This window comes from Sinohyriopsis cumingii, chromosome 1 (genome assembly GCF_028554795.1).
Source record: "Sinohyriopsis cumingii isolate HCF-2022 chromosome 1, ASM2855479v2, whole genome shotgun sequence".
In the NCBI taxonomy this organism is placed as follows: Eukaryota; Metazoa; Mollusca; class Bivalvia; order Unionida; family Unionidae; genus Sinohyriopsis; species Sinohyriopsis cumingii.
Window position 1 is genome coordinate 154,228,941 of NC_142961.1, and position 20,403 is coordinate 154,249,343.

The 20,403-nt window shown below is 42.6% G+C and overlaps 1 pseudogene; it reads right to left on the reverse strand.

Annotated features, from left to right (window-relative positions):
- Nucleotides 1-15,104, reverse strand: part of LOC149808191 (uncharacterized) — a 36,787-nt pseudogene extending 21,683 nt beyond the window's left edge.
- Nucleotides 15,105-20,403: the final 5,299 nt, after the last annotated feature.

Below are 20,403 nucleotides of genomic sequence, written 5' to 3' on the forward strand. Positions count from 1 at the left end.
GTGAGGCTTCGGAAGTGGAATGCGATTGTGAGCCTTGCGATGGGTACGATGCTGTACCTTGTGACCTGAGCGATGCCGTAAAGCATCATGGGAACTTTAGTGCCCCTACCCCTATCATGGAAAGTGATGCTGTGCGTGTCAAACCTGTGGGATGCGAAAGTGATGCCGCTCGTCCTCTTGGACATTTTACCGGGTTTAAAGGGGAATGTCGACCTTCACGTTTACCTCCCTACGGATGTCATCCAGCCCTGAGCAAACTCCTGTTCATGTCACCCAACCCTCATCGAAACGAATCTGTGAAAGACGAATATTCGTTTCCTGTGCGTTTGTCGGAATACTGCGACTTTGAAAATCGTCTTCAATCGTTCAAAGGAAAATGGCCAAAGTATCTGGGAGGACCGACCCCCGAAGAATTAGCCAGAGCCGGATTTTTCTACTTGGGCGAAGGAGATAAAGTCAAGTGCTTCAGTTGCGGTGTGTCACTTCACCACTGGGAACCGCAAGATTCGGCCTACGTAGAACATACTCGATGGTCACCGAATTGTCATTACTTACCCTTAGTGGGACCGAGACATTGAAGTAACTTCTTACCATAATAATCTGTTCATGGATACTTTACAAGAGAACATTTGTGCTTTGCCTGTGGAGTTGAGAGAACGCATTTATCGAGAACTAGTTAAAATACAAGTGAAACGTAAAGAACAATTGCATCCGTTACGTCACCGGTGTTTGAACCACTGGTACCTGAAGGCTATACAAGGATTGATTCAATTGAAAGTGTTCCATCGGACAGACATTGATCAACGATCCTCTAGTTTTCAAAAGGATTGGTTTGGTATGGACGATTGTAGTTACATCATTGTAAACGTACTGCATCGAATTCCAGAGGAAGAGTTAACGAATTACCAACATCTTGAACACAATGTCAACTTAGTGAAAGAGGAAACTTCTGAACGAATTGTAATGTGTTGATTAGTGACTCAACGATTTAAATTCGACACTGAAGTGAAACCATGTTTGTGCAAAGAGTACATTTCTTGTGTCAGACCAAAGAGAATTTAGTATGACCTATTCATGGATACTTTACAAGAGAACATTCGTGCTTTGCCTGTGGAGTTGAGAGAACGCATTTACCGAGAGCTGGTCAAAATACAAGTGAAACGTAAAGAACAATTGCATCCGTTACGTCACCAGATCTTTAACCACTGGTACCTGAAGGGTATAAGAGAACTGATTCGTCAGAAATTGTTTCAGTGGTCAGACCTTGTTCAATACTTCCAGGCCCCCGATGATTCACGTGTTGATCATTTTGGTTACTTCGAGATTCACCTAGAGCAACCCATTGAGGAAGACGAGGTAAAGGATTACCAACATATTTTACGTGGAATCTACTTAGCGGAAGAGGAAACTTCTAATCGAACTCTGACGTTTCGGTTACAGTATGCAAGATTTACATTACCCACTGGAAAACGAACATCACTGGCTAGAAAGTACGTGTATTCTTTTCGAAACAAAGAGACTATAAAAACAGGCAGCTATGCCACGACTTATGTCGTATGTAATCCAACAGATTCCGTGGAAGGAACTCAATGACCATATTCGAACCGTGGATCATTACCATCGATTATTGCAAGAACTGTATCCATTCAATTTGGGACGACAAGTGGTGTGTGTCTTAGTGACTTGTTTTCTGGGATTTCGTTTACCAGCCGATTCTTTGTGGACTCTTTACGATCAGTACTTACCACCTCCATGGCCTTAAATGGTCACGAAAAACTCCTTTTGCTCAAAGCCTTGCGGTTTCATCTGGATACTTCTCGACCTCAACAGGAAAAAAAGATTCGTCAACTTTTAGTTACCCAAGACGTGTATGACGATGTGTGTGTAGCTTGTGACTTACACCCTCATTGGACAGATGTTCGTGACTGGAAAAAGGGGGGTTTTGAGGTTTGGACCCAAGAAGTGGCCCAGTATGCACAAGAGTTGTTCAAGGAAAAAAGTTACTTTTCAACCTGTGTTAGTGACGGTGCCAGAAGAACCCGTCACCGAGAACAACCACTCGCTTCAGGACAGGACTGTCATGGACATTCCTGAAAGGTCATTCCGGGAGGACACTTGTGTGACAATACCTCATGTAGAGACTGTAAGAACATTACACACTGTCCCTAGGACATCTTGGTTAACCGAAACATGTTGTACAGACACTTGTTTATATTCCACTTTGATCGCTTTGCTGTGTTTTATATTCCTGTACATCACTATTTGGGTTGTATGTATTTTTGTCTTTCGTGTTCATATTTGAAACATTCAATAAACGTGTTCTGAAAAAAGCATATAAACTCTTGTCTTGTTTGTTTTTCGTGTCACAAGTGACATTTCTCACACCATGGCTACCTCTGCTGTCTCTGCTCCCTCTTCCTCTACTGTCAAAGTCATCGACGAACACTTAGATCGTGCCAGTTGGGAGGCTTTGTATCTTCGCCATCCCTTTAACATGCTCATTGCTGGACCTAGCGGTTCGGGCAAAACCGAATTCGTCAAACGTTTGATCGAGCATAAACATCATTTGATCGATCGGCCCCCTCAACGGATCGTGTGGTGTTACAAAGAGTGGCAATCGGCGTACAGCCTTTTGCGAGAAAGTCAAGGTGATTCCATCGTGTTTGTGGAAGGCATTCCTAAAGAAGACGACGGCATCGTCTCTGACTCCCGTCTAACCCATTTGGTCATTTTCGACGACATGTTAGGAGAAGACGAAGAAGAAATTAAATTGTGGTTCACGCGCAAAGGGCATCACCGTAATGCCAGTGTCGTTTACATCACCCAAAATTTGTTTCAACAAAGTAAAGCCCATCGCACCATCAGTCTCAATGCGCATTACGTGGTCTTGTTTAAAAGCCCTCGAGATAAATCGCAAGTGCAAGTCTTAGCCAAACAGTTAGGAACGCCTTGGCTGACTCAGGCGTACGACGATGCCACTCAAACGCCACACGCCTATTTACTCGTCGATTTGAAACCTACCACTCCCGAGGATTTGCGATTTCGTACCCACTTGTTTCACCACTGGTGCCAAGACGGAGGGCCTGTCCTGTACACGTCTCCGTCCTCGACTTCATTTCACTCCCCATGAAAAAAATCTATAAAAACCTCAGACCCTTTTTCGTCTGTCTCACACTCAGTGCGAACATGACGTCCCTTCAGTCGCATCTTCCCGTCAAATTGATTCGTGCCTTGTATGGCATCAGTCGAGAAAAAGATCCACAAACACGAGCTCGTGTCTTAGAAGCTAGTCTCAAAGAAGTCTTACGATGGTTCACGGTGATGGCACGTCAATTACTCCAAGGAATCATTCAGATTCCTCATCAAACCCAACGCTTTTTCGATCGAAACAAAGTCGCTTTGGTCCAACTGGCCGATCCCCGCATCGACACTCAAACCAAAAAACAAATCATTTTGAAACCTGGAGGGAGCGGTACTCTAGGAGGGGTCATCATTCGCTTACTCTTAAGATGGGATCCTAATGCCCCCAAAGTTATCCCCAAGACAAAAGTCCAACGAAGCCCCAAGAAGAAAAAGAAAAAGACCAGGTCCCCAAGAAGAATAACTTCTCCAGTGGCGGGACCCTCCTCTTACCAGACACCACCCCGAAAAAAGAAAAGAAGCCCCCAGAAAAAGAAACAGAGAAAAAGTCCTCAGAAAAAGAAAAGTCCACAGAAGAAAACTAGTCGCAAGAGAGGCACTGCGGCCAGAACGCAGCCTTACACTCGCAAACCACGACCTGCCACAGCGTCTCCGACAGCCTCACGTTTATCCACTTCTCCGTTGATGTCACCAGGAACTGAAGAGTACTTGGAGACGTTGATTACACCAAGAACTTCTCCGTTGATGACCCCCAAAAGAACTTCCCCAGTGGCAGGACCCTCCAATTTAGTGGCAGTGGCTGCTGCTCACAAAGTACCTTCTCCCAAAATCAAAGTCCATGAAAGATCGGGCATGTTACAAAGTTTACTGGATTTGTCCAAGCAAGAACTGGCTCGATTTAGTCCGTTACGTACCCCTGCACGACGTGTCATGCCTGTCCTCAAACTGATACGACGTAAAGACAATCAATGGCGACGCGTTCCAGTATAAAAAAGGCCTGTGACCGAGTAGGATATCAGTGTTTTTTGGTGCTCCTGAAGACTCAAAGATGTCACCCTCCAGAAAACCCCAAGGAAAGAAAAGGAAAGGACTGCCACCACGTTTAGCCAAACATGGGGACATGTTATCTGTCCTGTCCAAAGCTTCTCCACCCCTACGAAAAAAACTCATTCAAACGGCCTCCAAAGAGGTCATCGATACCGTGTGCGAATGTTGTTTGAACGTCTTGAAAGGCACGATCCCTTTGTCCAAACACCAGAAACAATGCTTAGGCAAACATCGTCACGTTCTTCGGAAAATGGTTCAAAAGAAAATTCCCATTCGTCAAAAAAAGAAGATGTTGGTGCAACGTGGAGGCATTTTACCTCTCTTGTTAGGCCCCATACTGAAAGGAGTCTTGGGAACCATGTTGGGAGGACTGGTGGGAGCAAGATAAAAAGGCCCTCGGAAGTCCCAAGATCTCAGAATCGACCCCTGACAACCCCATGGAAGGACGAAAACTAGCTTTAGTGCCTTACAAACGATGGATGGAATACCATCGGTGGCAAGAACAACGCACCCCGCATTTACCTCCCAATCCCAATTTGAGCGAAATGTCCCAGTTACAACACGAATTGCAGTCCTTGATGGATCGCCAAGATTTGTCCGAAACAGAAAAATCGCAAAAGTACGGTCAACTCTTGCAACGACTGCAACTCTTTCACCAGAAAGCTTTAGACGAAACAGCTTTACCCACTCTAAAAGATTTTAAGACCTTGATGAAAAGTTCAGCACCATCATCATTACCACCACTACTGTCATCCCCAAGGGTCACCAGAGATGCTACCCCACAAAGACCTGAGGAAGAAGAGACGCGCGAAGTGTTTCAAACACCGTCAGCAGCTCCCATTTCTAGTAAGATTGCAGCATCCTTGTTTACCCCGTCCCCCACACCCCAACGAGAAGAAATGAAAGCTTGGGTTAAAAAGATGATGTCCACGCCTCCTTCGACAGAAGTGAAAAAGAAAGAAGGGAAACCAGAAGCGAAAAAAGAAAAGAAAACCAAAGCCATTCCATTGCCACCTCCACCACCACTACCTTCGACTTCTACTCCCGTAGCCCATCGGACACGTAAATCCGTTTCCAAACCACCCTTTCGACCCACCCAAAGTAGCATCACCGAAGAGTGGGTGACTTATTAACACACCAACACAAAATAAAAAATGGAAAAAGTCTTAGCCAGCATTTACTACGATCCCTCCCATCCTGCAGGTTACGCAGGAGTTCAAAAATTGTATCGTGCTGCCAAAACGCGACTGAAAAGTCTCCGTTTACCTCAAGTGCAACGATGGTTACAAGAACAAGCTACCTACACTTTACACAAACCCATTCGACGCAAGTTTGCCAGAAGTCGCACCCTAGTGGAAGGCATCGATCATCAATGGCAAGCCGATTTAGCCGATGTCTCTCATTTGGCCAGCTACAATCGCGGCTACAAATATTTGTTTTGTGTCATCGACGTCTTTTCCAAATTTGCCTGGGTCGTGCCCTTGACTTCCAAATCGAGCAGCGAGTTAGTGCGAGCCCTGCAACGGGTGTTGAAACAAAGCGGTCGTCGCCCTCTTCGATGGCAAACGGACAAAGGCACCGAATTTCTGAACCAAGCTTTCCAAAAAGAATTAAAGAAACGTGACATTCATTTTTTTACCACCGAGAATCCCGAAACCAAAGCCAGCATCGTGGAACGTTTTCAACGCACTTTGAAAGAACGCATGTGGAAATATTTTACGCATCACCACACTCTGAAGTACATCGACATCTTACCGCACCTGGTGCAAGCGTACAACCAATCTTACCATCGAAACATCGGACGTGCTCCGCAAGACGTGACTCCCGACAACGAAGTGCTGGTGTTTGAGCGCCTGTTCGGTACGTCCCCGACGAGGTCTGTCCCCAAGAAAAGTGGAGAGTTGACCGTAGGAGATTGGGTGCGCATTGGCAAAACCAAACGCACTTTCGACAAAGGTTACTTACCTAACTGGACCACCGAATTGTTTCGCGTCACTGGACGAGTACATGGCCGTCATCCTGCCGTCTATAAATTGGAAGACATGAACGGAGAAGTACTCAAAGGAACGTTTTATTTGCCCGAGTTACAACGTGTCACCAAAAAAGAAGACGACGTGTACGACATCGAAAGCATTCTCGAACGCAGAACCCGTAAAGTGGGCAAACGACGTGTCAAAGAAGTCAAAGTACGTTGGAAAGGATATCCACCCAGTTTCGATTCTTGGATCGACGCTTCGCAAGTCATCGACTATAAAAAGAAGAAGTGACCATCATGCCCTTTCACACATCAGACGCAGCTACGTCGACCAGTCCTTCTTCCCCTAGTTCTTCTGTGCAAGATTTACAAAAACAACCCTTGTGGGTGTGGTGTGGAGAACGTGTGCCTAAAACGCAAATCGTCTTTTTCTGCCAAATCTTCGTGGTGTATTGTGTCATCGGGGCGGCCATCGCCAATTTGAGTTTGCAACAAGGAGACAAACAATTGTGGACCATTTTATTGAGCAGTTGCATCGGTTACCTGCTTCCCAATCCCTCCCTGAAATTCTCCTCGAACGGGAACGTTGTGTCCAGTGCCAGTGCCAGTCACCACTCCAACAACAACCACAACCAGAACCCCATTTTGGGCGGAGACACACCTCTGACATCCACTAATATTCCCTCGGACAGCCACAGAACTCTGGAATTATGAGTCACCAAAACCAATTTTACTTAACCTTACCCAGTGACAGTTCCATGGAGGTGTTTCCCAACAACACGTTGTGCTGTTACACGGCCAAATTACCTCAAGCCATCCCCTTAGATCACGAAGCCCATTGGGAAGTGGCTTTGGTAGAAATGATTCACCCGACCCAAGTCCTCAATGTCCTTCCCAATCAAAATAAATTTGATGTGGAAGTTCATGACGAGCAAATGCAACAGTGGATGGATACCCATAGCCATTATGACAAGAAAACCCGTACACCAAATCTAAAGTGGACCACCTATCACTTGTTCATTCCCCCAGGCTATTATTTTAGTGGTCAACATTTGGTCAACACCATAGCCACCAGGTTTAATGGTGTGTTTCTGAAAGCTTTGGAAAGTGTCAAAAAAAGTGTCACCCTGGAGTTCCACAAAACAGCTCGTCGCTTCCTGATAAAATTTCCTGAGGGGCCCAAAATCATGTCTTTCTTATTTTGTCCTGAATTGTTTGACATGTTGGGCGGTGACATGGAGCTGAGGAAGAAAGTAGAACAACAAAAAGGCGAATTACTAGTCATTTCTGACAACGATACTTTTGCCAAGTATTTTCGTACCCCGGTAGAACTGAACCAAGGACTGAATTTGATGTTCGTGTACTCCGATGTGGTGGAGTATAACGTGGTGGGACACACCTCTGTGCCGTTACTGCGTGTCATTCCTTTCAAAGTGGATTCTGCCGCAAACGCTGACGAGGAAGGTGGAAACACTTACCACGTCCACCGCGAATTTGTCCATCCTCACTATTTACCTGTCAGCAAGTCGTATTTGGACACGGTCAATATTACTATAAAAGGAGATTTGGGACAAGATATTCCATTCACCAAAGGAAAAGTCACGGTGAAACTCCATTTTCGAAAACGGTTCTCTCACGACTCGTAAGTAAGTCATGTATCCAGTGTACCGAGGGGTTGCTCGACAGCGAGGACACGGTTTAGGAGACATGTTAAAATCGGCCTTTCGTTCGGTGGCCCCGGTGTTGAAACCGATGGTGACACGCGGATTGCACGCCTTGAAAGATGCGGCACTGACGCAAGGCAAAGAATTTCTCCAAAATGTCATCATCGACAAACAAAACCCTAAAGAAGCCTTCATGAGGGCTGGCAAAAATGTCTTGCTGCAAACGGGTAAAGACATTTTAGGCCAACGAGAAACACCTATAAATGCCCTGCACGCTACCGAGTCAGGCATTCAGCAAGGACAAGGCAGAAAGAGACGACGAAGAAAACACCCTTTCACCAGACTTCAAGCGAGAAAGGCCAAGAAAAGAAGAACCGTTCGAGACTTAGACGTTTTCGATTATTGAGAAAAGAGACAAAAAAATGATGCACCGAGAGTCTTGCGCTTGTTCCAAGACGGAACTGGATCTGTTTGCCATGCCCCCCCACCATGATGACGATGCAAGAATCTCAATGGGTGGAATTTCATCCCGTCTCCTCATTGACAGCCTCAGCTCCCATCGAGTTTGAAATCAAAGGACAGCCCGAAGATTACATCGATCTGAATAGCACTTACTTGTACTTGAAAGTCAAAGTTCTAGATAAGGATGATGGTGCAGTAGATGACACTGAGAATATAGCTCCCGTCAACAATTTCATGCATTCCTTGTTTAGTGGAGTGGACTTGTACTTGAATAACAAACTGGTCAGCAGCAGCATGGATACTTACCCTTACCGTGCCTACCTGGAAAATCTCTTGACGTACGGAATAGATGCCAAGGATACCCATCTCAATGCTTGTGTGCTGTGGGAACCTGACGAAGCGGGCAAGTTCGACCTTGTAGATGGAACCAATAGCGGCTTTGAGCAAAGAGAACTCAAAATCTTAGATAAGAAGAGTTTAGAACTGATGGATCGTTTGCATTTGGACATGTGGTTGCAAGAGAAATATTTGCTGAACGGAGTCAATGTCCGCTTGAGACTGAATCGTAGCAGTACCGCTTTCCATTTGTTGGCTGAGAATGCTAAGGTTCCTAAAAGCAAAATCGAAGAGGCCAAACTCTACGTACGACGCGTGGAAGTGTTACCTAAAGTAGGTAACGACATCAGTCAAACGTTGAGCAGAACGACCGCCAAGTATCCCATACGTCGCGTGGAAGTGAAAACCTTCACCATTCCCGTTGGACATCATTCCATGATCGAAGATCATCTGTTCCAAGGACAGTTACCCAAGCGTTTAATCCTTGGTATGGTCTCGAATTCAGCCTTCAACGGAACCTTCGAAGAAAATCCTTTCAACTTTCAACACTTCGACGTGAAGAAAATCGAAGTCAGTCGCGATGGCAAGACCTTGTGTACCCGTCCTTTCGAACCCGACTTTGCCAACAAAAATTACTTGAGATCGTACTTGTCCCTGTACGAAGCCACCGGTCAGTTAGGAACCAATACCAGTCACGGCATTACGTACGATGATTATGCAGGAGGCTATGCTTTGTGGGCTTTCGATTTCACTCCAGACCAAGGCAGCGACGAAGGACATTTCCACCCTATAAAATCCGGTCAGATTCGTGTGGAACTTCAGTTTGCAAAGCCACTGGACAAGACAGTGAACGTCATCCTGTATGCAGAATTCGACAATACCATAGAAATCAACAGTTTGAGAGAAGTCATTCTAGATTACTAGAAACCATGGAAGACTGTTATCCCTCTTTACCCAGTGGAGAAACTTTGGACATGGAATGTGAGGAGACCCTGGAAAAAGAAGAAGTAATCATGATGAAGTCGAGATGGCCAGAACAAGAAGCCCATTTAGTCTCCTGTTTTGCCAAACACTTGGCGGACAAAATGACGGAACTGATCAAGAAAAATTGTTATGGATGTCAAAACGATCATCCTAGTCAAATTCAACACAATAAATGCCTGATGTTAAGTCAAGAAGAAAAATTGGACGAGTATCTGGACGAAGCTTGGAGTCTCATCTCGGACAAAGACGTGTTGCACCAGTGGTATAAAGACTTGCGTGAACATTCTTGTCCACCATTAACCACTCAAGAGATCCATCGTATCGAAGCTCTCCTGAATCAAAGTGAGGAAACAGAACGAATAACCGTTTATTCGTCAGACATTTTCAAGCAAAAAGTCAGGATCGAATTGACGACGTATTATTACCTGTGAAGAAGAAAAAAACCCCACAAATGGATACCTGGGAACTTTATTACCTTTTGAACCACAGTTCGTATACGGCTTCTTGGAATCCTGTCGTCTGTGCTAAAGATGAACTCCCTCATCGCAAACCTAAAGACCATCAAGCTTACGTGATCAACACGGACGACAATCATCTCCCAGGAACCCACTGGGTAGCCGTCTACTTTCCTCAAGAAGGATGTGTGGAATATTTCGATTCGTACGGATTGCCCCCTTTGGAAGACGATATCATCGACTTTATGAGAAGAAATGCTCAAACCACCCGATTCAATAACGTGAAATTACAAGGCACAGATTCCTTGGTGTGTGGACAGTACTGTGTGTATTTTCTGCATCATCGCAGCCTGGGCTATTCCTTAGAACATTTAGTGACTCATTTTGATCCTCGTTCTTCTGCTAGAAACGATGTGAAAGTAGATAGATGTTTCTGTGACCATTATGCTTATCTTTTGTCTCAAGCTAGGAAACGTAGTGTCCATCAATGGCCTAATGATTTCCAACAGTGGAAATCACAATTTCATTCACAACGTTGTCAGCCCTGTTCAAAGTAGATTGTCAATTTGAAAAAAAATTGTTTGATGTTATAGTGTTGGATTATTATTAAAAAATGTTAGAGTTGTTGTTGTTTAGTGTTAAGTGATTTTTGAATAAAAAATGTTGTGTTTTGAAAAAAATGCCTTTGTGGTTTGTTTAGCTATAAGAATGTTGAATTGATGCTCTTTCATTTCTTACTATCCCTCTCATGACACTCACTGAAACGTTGAGACTAGAAAACCGTGTGGGGGATGTTTTCCTTCACGTCCGCGCTTTGACTTTAAGAACCGGGTTGTTCCCAGTCTAACCATCCATTGTCGACTCATCCTCCTACGAAGATGTGCTCCAAACTAGCTAAACTCAACGAAGCCTACGTGAATTTGCATAGGGTCAGACACAGTCTGATACCGAAGCCAGAAGAAATAGAGAATGTGAGAATGTTAAAAATCACTGAAGACCTGATAGAAGAGCTCTTCAGAGAAGAAATGAACAGGGAAAAAGAAGAATGGACAGAGAAGTACAGACTTCAGAGACAGCAGCAACAGCAGCAACAGCAACAGCAGCAACAACCTGAAGCTGACAGAGGCTTTGTCGATTGCCGTATCGACACGAAAGAGTTCTTCTTCTCTTTTCGAAGAAGCAGACCTATCGCCAGAAAGTCTATCCTCAGAGGACATCGCATTCTTATAAACTAAAAAGAATGCCATAGCAAAACAAAAAAACAGCCCTTTTCAGGGCTACCCAATACTCTAGAAAAGAAATAACGATTAATTTGCCAATGTGTGTAGGTAGAGTAGTGTGAAAATAAACACTAACTCTTTTAAAAAATGTGAGGGTATGTGTTGGTGTGATTGTGTTTTGTAAGAGCTAAAGTAAGTTGATGTGGATAGTAGATTAAAATGATGTTTTTTGGTGTTTGAGGTGTATATTTTGAGTTAGATTGAATTGCTTTGAGTATGTGGATAGTCTATTGAAGTGATTTATAAAAAATTTTAAAATAGTGATGGGTAGCATAAAAAGTGAGTGAGTGTTTCTTTTAGGTCCGCGCGTTGTTGTTTTTTTGGTCATGATCTAGGTAAGATGAATTTTATGTTATTAGGGGGGATGTTTTCCTTCACGTCCGTGCTTTCAGTATAAATTGAAACTCGTTCGGCAGTCCAGCTACCCTTGTTGATTGATCAACACAGCCAGAAGAATGACTAGCAGAATAGTGAAACTGTTAGAACTCCAGATGCACCTGGAATATGCCAGGCGCATAGTAAACGAACTATCAGCGGAGGCTATAGTAGAAGAAGCAAGAGTAAAGAAGGAAGAGGAGGAGAGAAGAGAGAGGGAAGAAGAGGAAAAGAAAAGAGAAGAGAGGATGTCGTTCAATATTCCCGAGACAGAGGATTGGGGTGTTGAAGCGAATCATCCTCCCTCTGCGCTCCCCAGAAGAAAGGTGAAAGAAGACTGGGGAAGAAGATGCGTGTGTGGCGCAAGGCCAGGACGGTGCAATCATTAGATAGGTGCATCAGGAGTTCAAAAAACAGCCCTTTTCAGGGCTACCCAATACTCTAGAAAAGAAATAACGATCAATTTGCCAATGTGTGTAGGTAGAGTAGTGTGTATATAAACACTAACTCTTTTTTAAGATAGTGTGAGGGTATGAGTTTGTGTGTTTGTGTGTTTGTGTTTGTAAGAGCTAAGGTAGGTTGGTGTGAATAGTAGATTATGGGTTTCTTAGCGTGTCTGAAGAGTATAGTTAGGGTTATATTATATGAAATGAGAAAAGTAGGGGATGTTTTCCTTCACGTCCGCGCGTTGCTTGGTCATGATCGAGGTAAGATCAATTTTATGTTTTTAGGTGATGTTTTCCATCACGTACGCGCTTTCACTATAAAACTAACAGTGTTGGTCATTGGAGCCCATTCTACGGAATAAGTAAACAAGAAGATGCCAGCAGCTTCAGCTTTATACAACGATCTTATGGGAAGTTGGTATTGGATGGTGGATGGATTGAGTGTAGTAGAAAGGGTTGAACAGGAATGGAGGTATGCAGTGACAAAAGACTTCGTCTCAAGACAAGTAACCAGCCTCCACTTATCCGTAAATATTGTAAAAGAAATGATAGAGGATGAGGAGAAGAGAATCAGAGGTTTAATTAACCCACCGTATGTCAAAGTGGGTAAGTTAAAAGAAGCGATAGATCATGTGACGAGTGCAAGGTGCTTTCTAGAAGACATTGTAGAATGGACAGATTGGTGTTTCGCGAAGTGGGGGTTAGAAAAACTTAAGAAAGCTGAAGAACTAATGAGGAATGTGCTGACCGAAGAGGTCAAGAAGATCAAAGAAAAGTGGTCCAAGGAAAGAAAAGAAGAAGAAAATAGGAAAAAAAGGGATGAATTCGAAAAACTGAACACAAACTGGATGAAAATCCAAGAGAAGTTCCGGGCCATGGGCCACCCGGACTGGTTGCCGGAAACAGAAAAGAAAAAGAAGAAAGGAATGATGGACAAAATAAGAGGATGGTGGAAGAAGTTAAGAAGTTAAAAGAAGAAGAAAAAACCCAAAGGCCCTTTTCAGGGCCAGCCATATTTCTCGAAAAGAGATAGTCTTTGAATTGCCTACCCCTTTTTTAAAAAAATTTAAAAAAAAAAAATCCCATGTTAAATTCCCCTTGTCCGTAGAGTGACCCACGATTTATCGCCATGTTAAATTCCCCTTGTCCGTAAAGTGGCCCACGATTTATTCCCATGTTAATTCCCCTTGTCCGTAGATTTGCCCACGATTTTTCTCCATGTTAAATTTCCATTGTCCGTAGATTTGCCCAAAGGGTTTTGTAATGTTAATTCCCATTGTCCGTAGGGTGCCCCCCTTCACTACTCCCCATATACTACTGGTATAGCATTTCTACTGAAGCATCTAAGTCTGCTCTGAGGGCTTCTGCTGAGATGTCATCAGGTCCAACTGCCTTGCCGTTCTTCAGCTGGGTGATGGCTTTCCTGATCTCGTCTCTGGTGGGATTGTCACAGCTTATGGGGAGATCTGCGTTGGCTGGGTGGATTTCTGGGGGATTTAGTGGGGCTGGCCTGTTCAACAGTTCTTCGAAATGTTCCGCCCATCTCTTAATTTGGTGTTCTGTACTTGCTATGGTCTTTCCCTGCTTGTCCTTTACGGGTCTCTCTGTTTTGTTGTACTTGCCGGACAGCTTCTTGGTGATGTCATACAGCTTCTTCATGTTTCCACTTCTTGTCGCTTCTTCTGCTTCTGCTGACATTCCTTCAACATAGTTTCTCTTGTCTATCTTGATGCTTCTTTTCACTTCTTTGTGGGCATCAATGTACTCTTTTTGTACCTTCACTTTTTTAGTTCTTGTCCTACTGCTATTTACTGCTGCTTTTTTTTTTGTTTACGCTCCTGGATTTTGCACAATTTTTCGACTGAACTGCATTCATTCTGCTGGTGCTTCATGGGGCCTAGTACTTCTTGGCATGTTGATTTTATTGCCTCTTTAACTTTCTGCCATCTGTTGTTTGCATTGTCTTCCTCATCTTCAAGAAGCTCTTGTAGCACTTGGTACTTGTTGTTAAGCGTCATTCTGTATTCTTCTTTAGTTTTTTCATCTTTCAACAGGGCTGATATTATACTTTTTTTATCTTCTCTTTTGTGCCCATCCAGTTCTTCTTCAGCTTAAGTTTCAGCCTTGCGACAACTAAGTGGTGGTCAGATGCCACATCTACTCCCTCTTCACCCTCACATCTTGCAGGGATCTTCTGAGCTTCTTGGCTATGCAGATGTGGTCACTCTGATTTTCTGTCACATGGTCTGGTGATATCCATGTGTTCTTGTGGATTCTCTTGTGGGAAAGATGGTACTACCAATGACCAGGTTGTTCAGTGAACAAAGATCTGCGAATCTCTCTCCAATTTCGTTCATCTCGCCCAGGCCGTGGATCCCCATGGTTTGTTCATACCCTGTGTTGTCTGACCCAACTTTGGCATTGAAGTCACCCATAAGGATGTTGATGTCTTTGTCTGGGAATTTCTCTACTATATTCTGTAGTCTGTTGTAAAACTAGTCCTTATCTTTTTCTTCACCGTCATTTGTTGGAGCGTAGCACTGTATGACGTTCATCTTTATTTTCTCCTTGTTGGTCCTAAACGTTGCCGTGAGGATTATGGGCCCATGTGGTTCCCATCCTATCAGTGCCATTATATGCTTGCTTTGACAGCAAGAGCCCCACCCCTGTGTATGAGGCGCATTATCTTCCTCGTGTCCTGAATACGGTAGCATCTCTCCTGTCATCAGTCTTCTTTGTCCAGATTGGGTCCATCTTGTCTCACTAATGCCCAGTAGGGATAGGTTGTAGTTCCTCATCTCTGCTGCTACCTGTGCTGTTTTTCCTGCCTCATACATTGTAATCACATTCCATGTTGCGATGTTAATTCTCCTGTTGGATAGAAGGGTGGTCTGCTTTATGGCTTCCGCGGGCTCGCGGATTTCATCACATAGCGTCATTAAAGTTCCAGAAGAAGACCCTTCCTCTCTCAGGCTTTCAGTTTCTGGTTTTTCTTCTGTTGGCGTTTTTGTAGCAAGTTGGGTTTTACAGGGTCGGGTTGCTAGCCCCACGCCAACCCTCCTCCTTTTACACCCGGGCCTGAGACCGGCAATGGCGGAGTTCTCTCCATGCCTGTTTAATCTTTATTCTCTGCACTGTGTCGAAATTCTGGTTTATCAATATGCTCTACATTAGGTCAATGTTTCATTTATCGGATGATAAACTCTGTAAAAAGCGCACAGACCGACATTTATCCATGGTCATTGTGTTTATCAAGCTAAAATTGGTTTTATATACTTTGTATACAAAATGAAACAATGAAATAATTGCCAGTCTTATGCCAATAAATAACTGGATGATAGTAAAGCTAGCCAAATGTGCACGTGCTTGTGCATGTGTAAACATACCCTTTGTAACGTACGTAGCAATGGTATTGGATTATTCTTTGGAGAAATACAACGGATTGACAATAAGGCGGTCATAACTGATAGCTGAACAGAAAAACGGTCAGCCAATTTGAATATGACTGTTTTTGCAAACATACTATCCCTAGTAAGAATGCTTCATTTCCATTAAAAGTCGTACAATCTATTTATAACAATTTATTAATCTGTAATTAGGATTTGTCCACTTTCATTTCTTTTGCATTCCCAATTGTATTTTCATATAATGTTTAAATAGTATCGGACGTCACTTATAAATTTGTCAGCATACATCTACATTTGTTGTATATGTAACATGTCATTTGTTCATTGTCAATTTTCATTTATAGATTTGGATTTGTATTTCCATCATTTAGGATTAATCTATAAATTTATCATCTCTTTATACTTACACATCTTAAATTGTGGATTTTTTATTATTATTAATAATTTGTTTTGGGAAATGAATTCAAACGTATAATTATCAATGCCAATAAAATTTTCGTACTTGTTACACAATACGTAATTATTGAATTCCTTGTAAACGATGCAATTTTCAGCGATATTTGATGAACTGAATTCAGTGCATTATGTATATCGATATTATGGGTGTTATTTTCATAATAAGATTTATAGCGATAGTTACAATGAACTATCGGTCTTGGACATTGTACCTTTTTATACTAGCCATAATGAAGTCTCGAGCTTGTACGTAGTTCTTTTTTTATGCCTAGTTTTGGAAATCTTCCTTTTTTTCTTCCTGGACAAAGGTACTACCTTCTCTAAGGTACCGTCATAAATGTACCGCAGTGTGATGGGTGGAAAGGCCATAGAAAGGTAAGGACAGTGCGGAGACCATCGATTATGTTCCAGAATAGCTGAATCTTTATAGATAAATTGATCCATTCGCAGCTTCATTGTAACTACCAAGACCAAGCGAAAAAGATGAATCCTTTTAAACAGACATCATTCAAGTTTGGGGACTCTCACGTGGAGTGCGATGATGTGCCTTGCGATGCGAGCGATGCCGTACGCTGTGACCTTAGAGATGCAGTAAAGCACCATGGGAACTTTGTTATAACTACTACTACCACTACACCTATTATGGAAAGTGATCCTGTGTGTGTCAAACCTGACGGATGCGAAGTGGTGCCACTCGTTATCGTGGACTCTTCACTGGTTTTCATTGTCAATGCCAACCTTCACGCGAGACCATGCGTCTACCACCCTGCGGATGTCATCCAAAACTAGCAAACTTATGTCGATTTCACCTTGTGAAAGACAAATATTCGTTCCCTGTGCGTTTGCCTGAAAACTGCGACTTTGAAAATCATTTTCAAACCTTCCAAGGAAAATTGCCTAAATATCGGAGATGACCAACCCTCGAAGAATTAGCCAGAGCCGGATTTTTCTACTTGGGCGAAGGAGATAAAGTCAAGTGCTTCAGTTGCGGTGTGTCACTTCACCAATGGGAACAAAAAGATTCGGCATACCTGGAACATGCTCGATGGTCTCCGAATGGTCACTACCTACCTTTAGTGGGACCGAGTTATTGAAGTGACATACCGTGTCATTTAAGAAACCAGATTGGCTAGGAGTCTAACGTTGCACGCCACCGAGACCAATATTTTTAAACCCCATTTAAAAAATAATATTCAATGATTACCAAACGAACTGCAAGAGAAGATCTACAAGGAAGTTTGGCAGGGACTTGCCAGAGCAAAATCTCAGTGCGTGACTGTAGAACGTTTGTGTCGAGAAATTCACAAGAGGAAAGTGAAAGAAGTCAACAAACAAGCTGACGAAATGGGGATTGTATCACTCTTTCATGATAAAGACGAGGCCATCAAACATATGACGGACCATAAGATCGTCTTTAATGCGAGGAACCACGAACTGCAGCCCAAAATACCGCTAACAAGCAAAGCGGTTTTAAGGAAGGCCCGTAGAGCCATCTGAATGAGAGGGTTGAAATATACCAAGTGTTCGGTCATGGTTGCTCGCATGATTGCCAGCCATCTTATACTCTTACATGACCTTCCAGACCCAGAATCCTGGTTACTGACTGTGAGCGGAAGATTTTTGCACAGCGGTATAGCAGATATGGTCGACCCAGGTCCCGAGAGAATCCATGTTCCAGCCCAGCAAGTGGAATTCCCGACCCACTTAAAGCAACGGGTCATGTGCGAGTATGGGTATCCATCGGTGATATCAAGTGTGGAAACCGATTGTATGCCTTGAGGTTTTCTATTTTGGCTTGAAAACCATTTCGATAAAATCTCTATATTTACACTAACTTGATCCACTGGATTGCCACGTCAAAGCTTAAAAACTTTTTATGACCTGATAGTGACCAAACTTTTTAAATGTCGCTCAGACATAAAAAGGAAATAGGTAAAATAGGGAAATTTTATCATGTACACTAAGTACTAGAATCAGATAGAAATGATAAGAAGTAGGAAAATTTTACGACTTGTTGGATTTGATTTAATTGCACAGGTGGCTAACACATTACTGGTATTTTTTTTATTGTCCATTAGAAAAACTGGACTAAATTTGAAATAAGTGCGTGGCTGGCGTTTTTGGGAGTACACAACATCCATGGCTGGCTTTCCGAGTATCTTTCCTCCTGACCTAGCTCGGACATCGTACGATGACGGAATGTGGAACCATTTCCACCCGAAAAAAAAGGTGTCCTAATGTGACGTCATCGCAGCCGACCAGTCGTAGCGGACGTTACATACGGCTTGGGTTGACACGTGGTACGTTCAATCGCAACTGAATTTCAATCCTTTTTCCATGAGTTCGTGTTGGGTTCATTCCTACTCATGACGGCCCTACATTTAGGTCGTTAGGGACTAATTAGTCCCACGATCTGATGGCCAAATTAATTAGTGTTCCTTGAACACAGAAATGCTTGGGGGATGAGGCACTAATTTCTTCCTCGAGGAGTAATTAAATATCCAGCTGTGCTGGAATAAACCGTCGAACATGCCCTAACGGGTGAAATCGACGTTAGTTTAACTTACTCGTTCGCGCCATTCTACACAGAATAAACTAAGATGATCATAGAACTGTTTAACCAGTTAAAGGGCAGTTGGTACTGGATAATGGATGCCGCCTATGTGGAGGAAAGGCTAGAGAAGGAATTGAGGTATCCAGTTACCAATGACTTTGTGACAAGTCAAGTGACCAGTCTGAAAATAGAAAGGATCTGGTTCAGGGCATGATTGAAGAGGAAGTCAAAAAGTTACAAGGCTCCATTCATCTTTCGTATGTGAGACTGGGAAGCTTGAAGGAGGCCCTTTATAATGTATTGACAGTCAGGTGTAATTTGGAAAACATACTGAATTGGACAGAGTGGTCTTTTGTGAAGTGGGGGATGGAACAGCTAAAGAAAGCAGAAGGACTAATGAGAAAAGTGATGGAAGAAGAAGTGAAGAAGATAAAAGAAAGGTGGTGTAAGGAAAGAAAGGAAAGAGAAAACAGAAAGAAAAAACAGGTGTTTGACAGACTAAATGAAAACTGGATGAAGGTGCAGGAGAAATTCAAATTGATGGGCAATCCTGACTGGATACCAGAGAAAGAGAAAAAGAAGAAGAAAGGAATGATTGAAAAAATGATGAGTTGGTGGAAGAACTGGAGAAAATAGAAGAACCCAAAGGCCCTTACTCATATGCCTCGAAAAGATTTGCTTTCTTGCCTATTTTTTTAAAGTTAGTTTTATTGTTGTTTGTCTGTTGTATAATGTCTGTGTTATCTCTGTATCAGTCCCGCCAGTCCCGTTCCCGCCAAGCGTTCTAGCCCCCCCCCCCCCCCCCCGGCCTGGTGTTGGGTCCGATTGAGGTCAGCTTCTTGCTACATTGTTGCTCATCGTCAGTACCGTAACGTTACCTTACCTGTTCCATTCATATTGTCCCTATATTAATTGTCCCATTAATAAGTCCCATTGTCGCTATACAGGCCCACAACCTTTTTGATTGGATTTTGCCTTGTCGCTATAAATCTTGTCGTTATACAGGCCCACAACCTTTTTGTGGGTTTTCCCTTGTCGCTATATCGCCCCACTTCACTACTTAATATATATATATATATATATATATATATATATATATATATATATATATATATATATATATATATATATATATATATATACACACACACACTTACACGGCCCTCGGGATTTATTACGTCAGTATTAATTGGGATTATATATATATATATATATATATATATATATATATATATATATATATATATATATATATATATACATACACACACACACACACACACACACAAAGGAACATTATATAGACGATAGAAATATTTACATTTTGATTATATTGGAATCAAGATTCACTATTTACCAGCATTGTCAGTTTAAAACGTTTGAATTCCGTCTTGCCATTTCTTTCCGTGTGTTGGTCCGTCTTTGCATTGTCTTTGCGTGTCCTTGCGGTCTAACTGTAAAACTAATCAGCATATTCTCTTTTCCCAATACTTAGCATATGCATATCAAAAATATATAACCAACGGAATTTACTGCATCATTTTGAATAAGATAAACGAGGAAAATGTGTTGCAGATAATGAGAAGATTCAATTTTTGTTGACGTAAGACCTTGCTGATAATTAAAGATAATTCATTACAATTGTGATGCACATAGATATTGAGAATTTAAAAAAATCGTATGGATAATAGAATCAGCTATTTTTGTAAAATAAAATCAACATTCAGTACTAGTAGTAAGGTGGGATACTTTACGGACAATGGAAATTCCAGTCAAAACACCCCTGGGACACTTTACGGACAATGGAAATTTAACATGGCG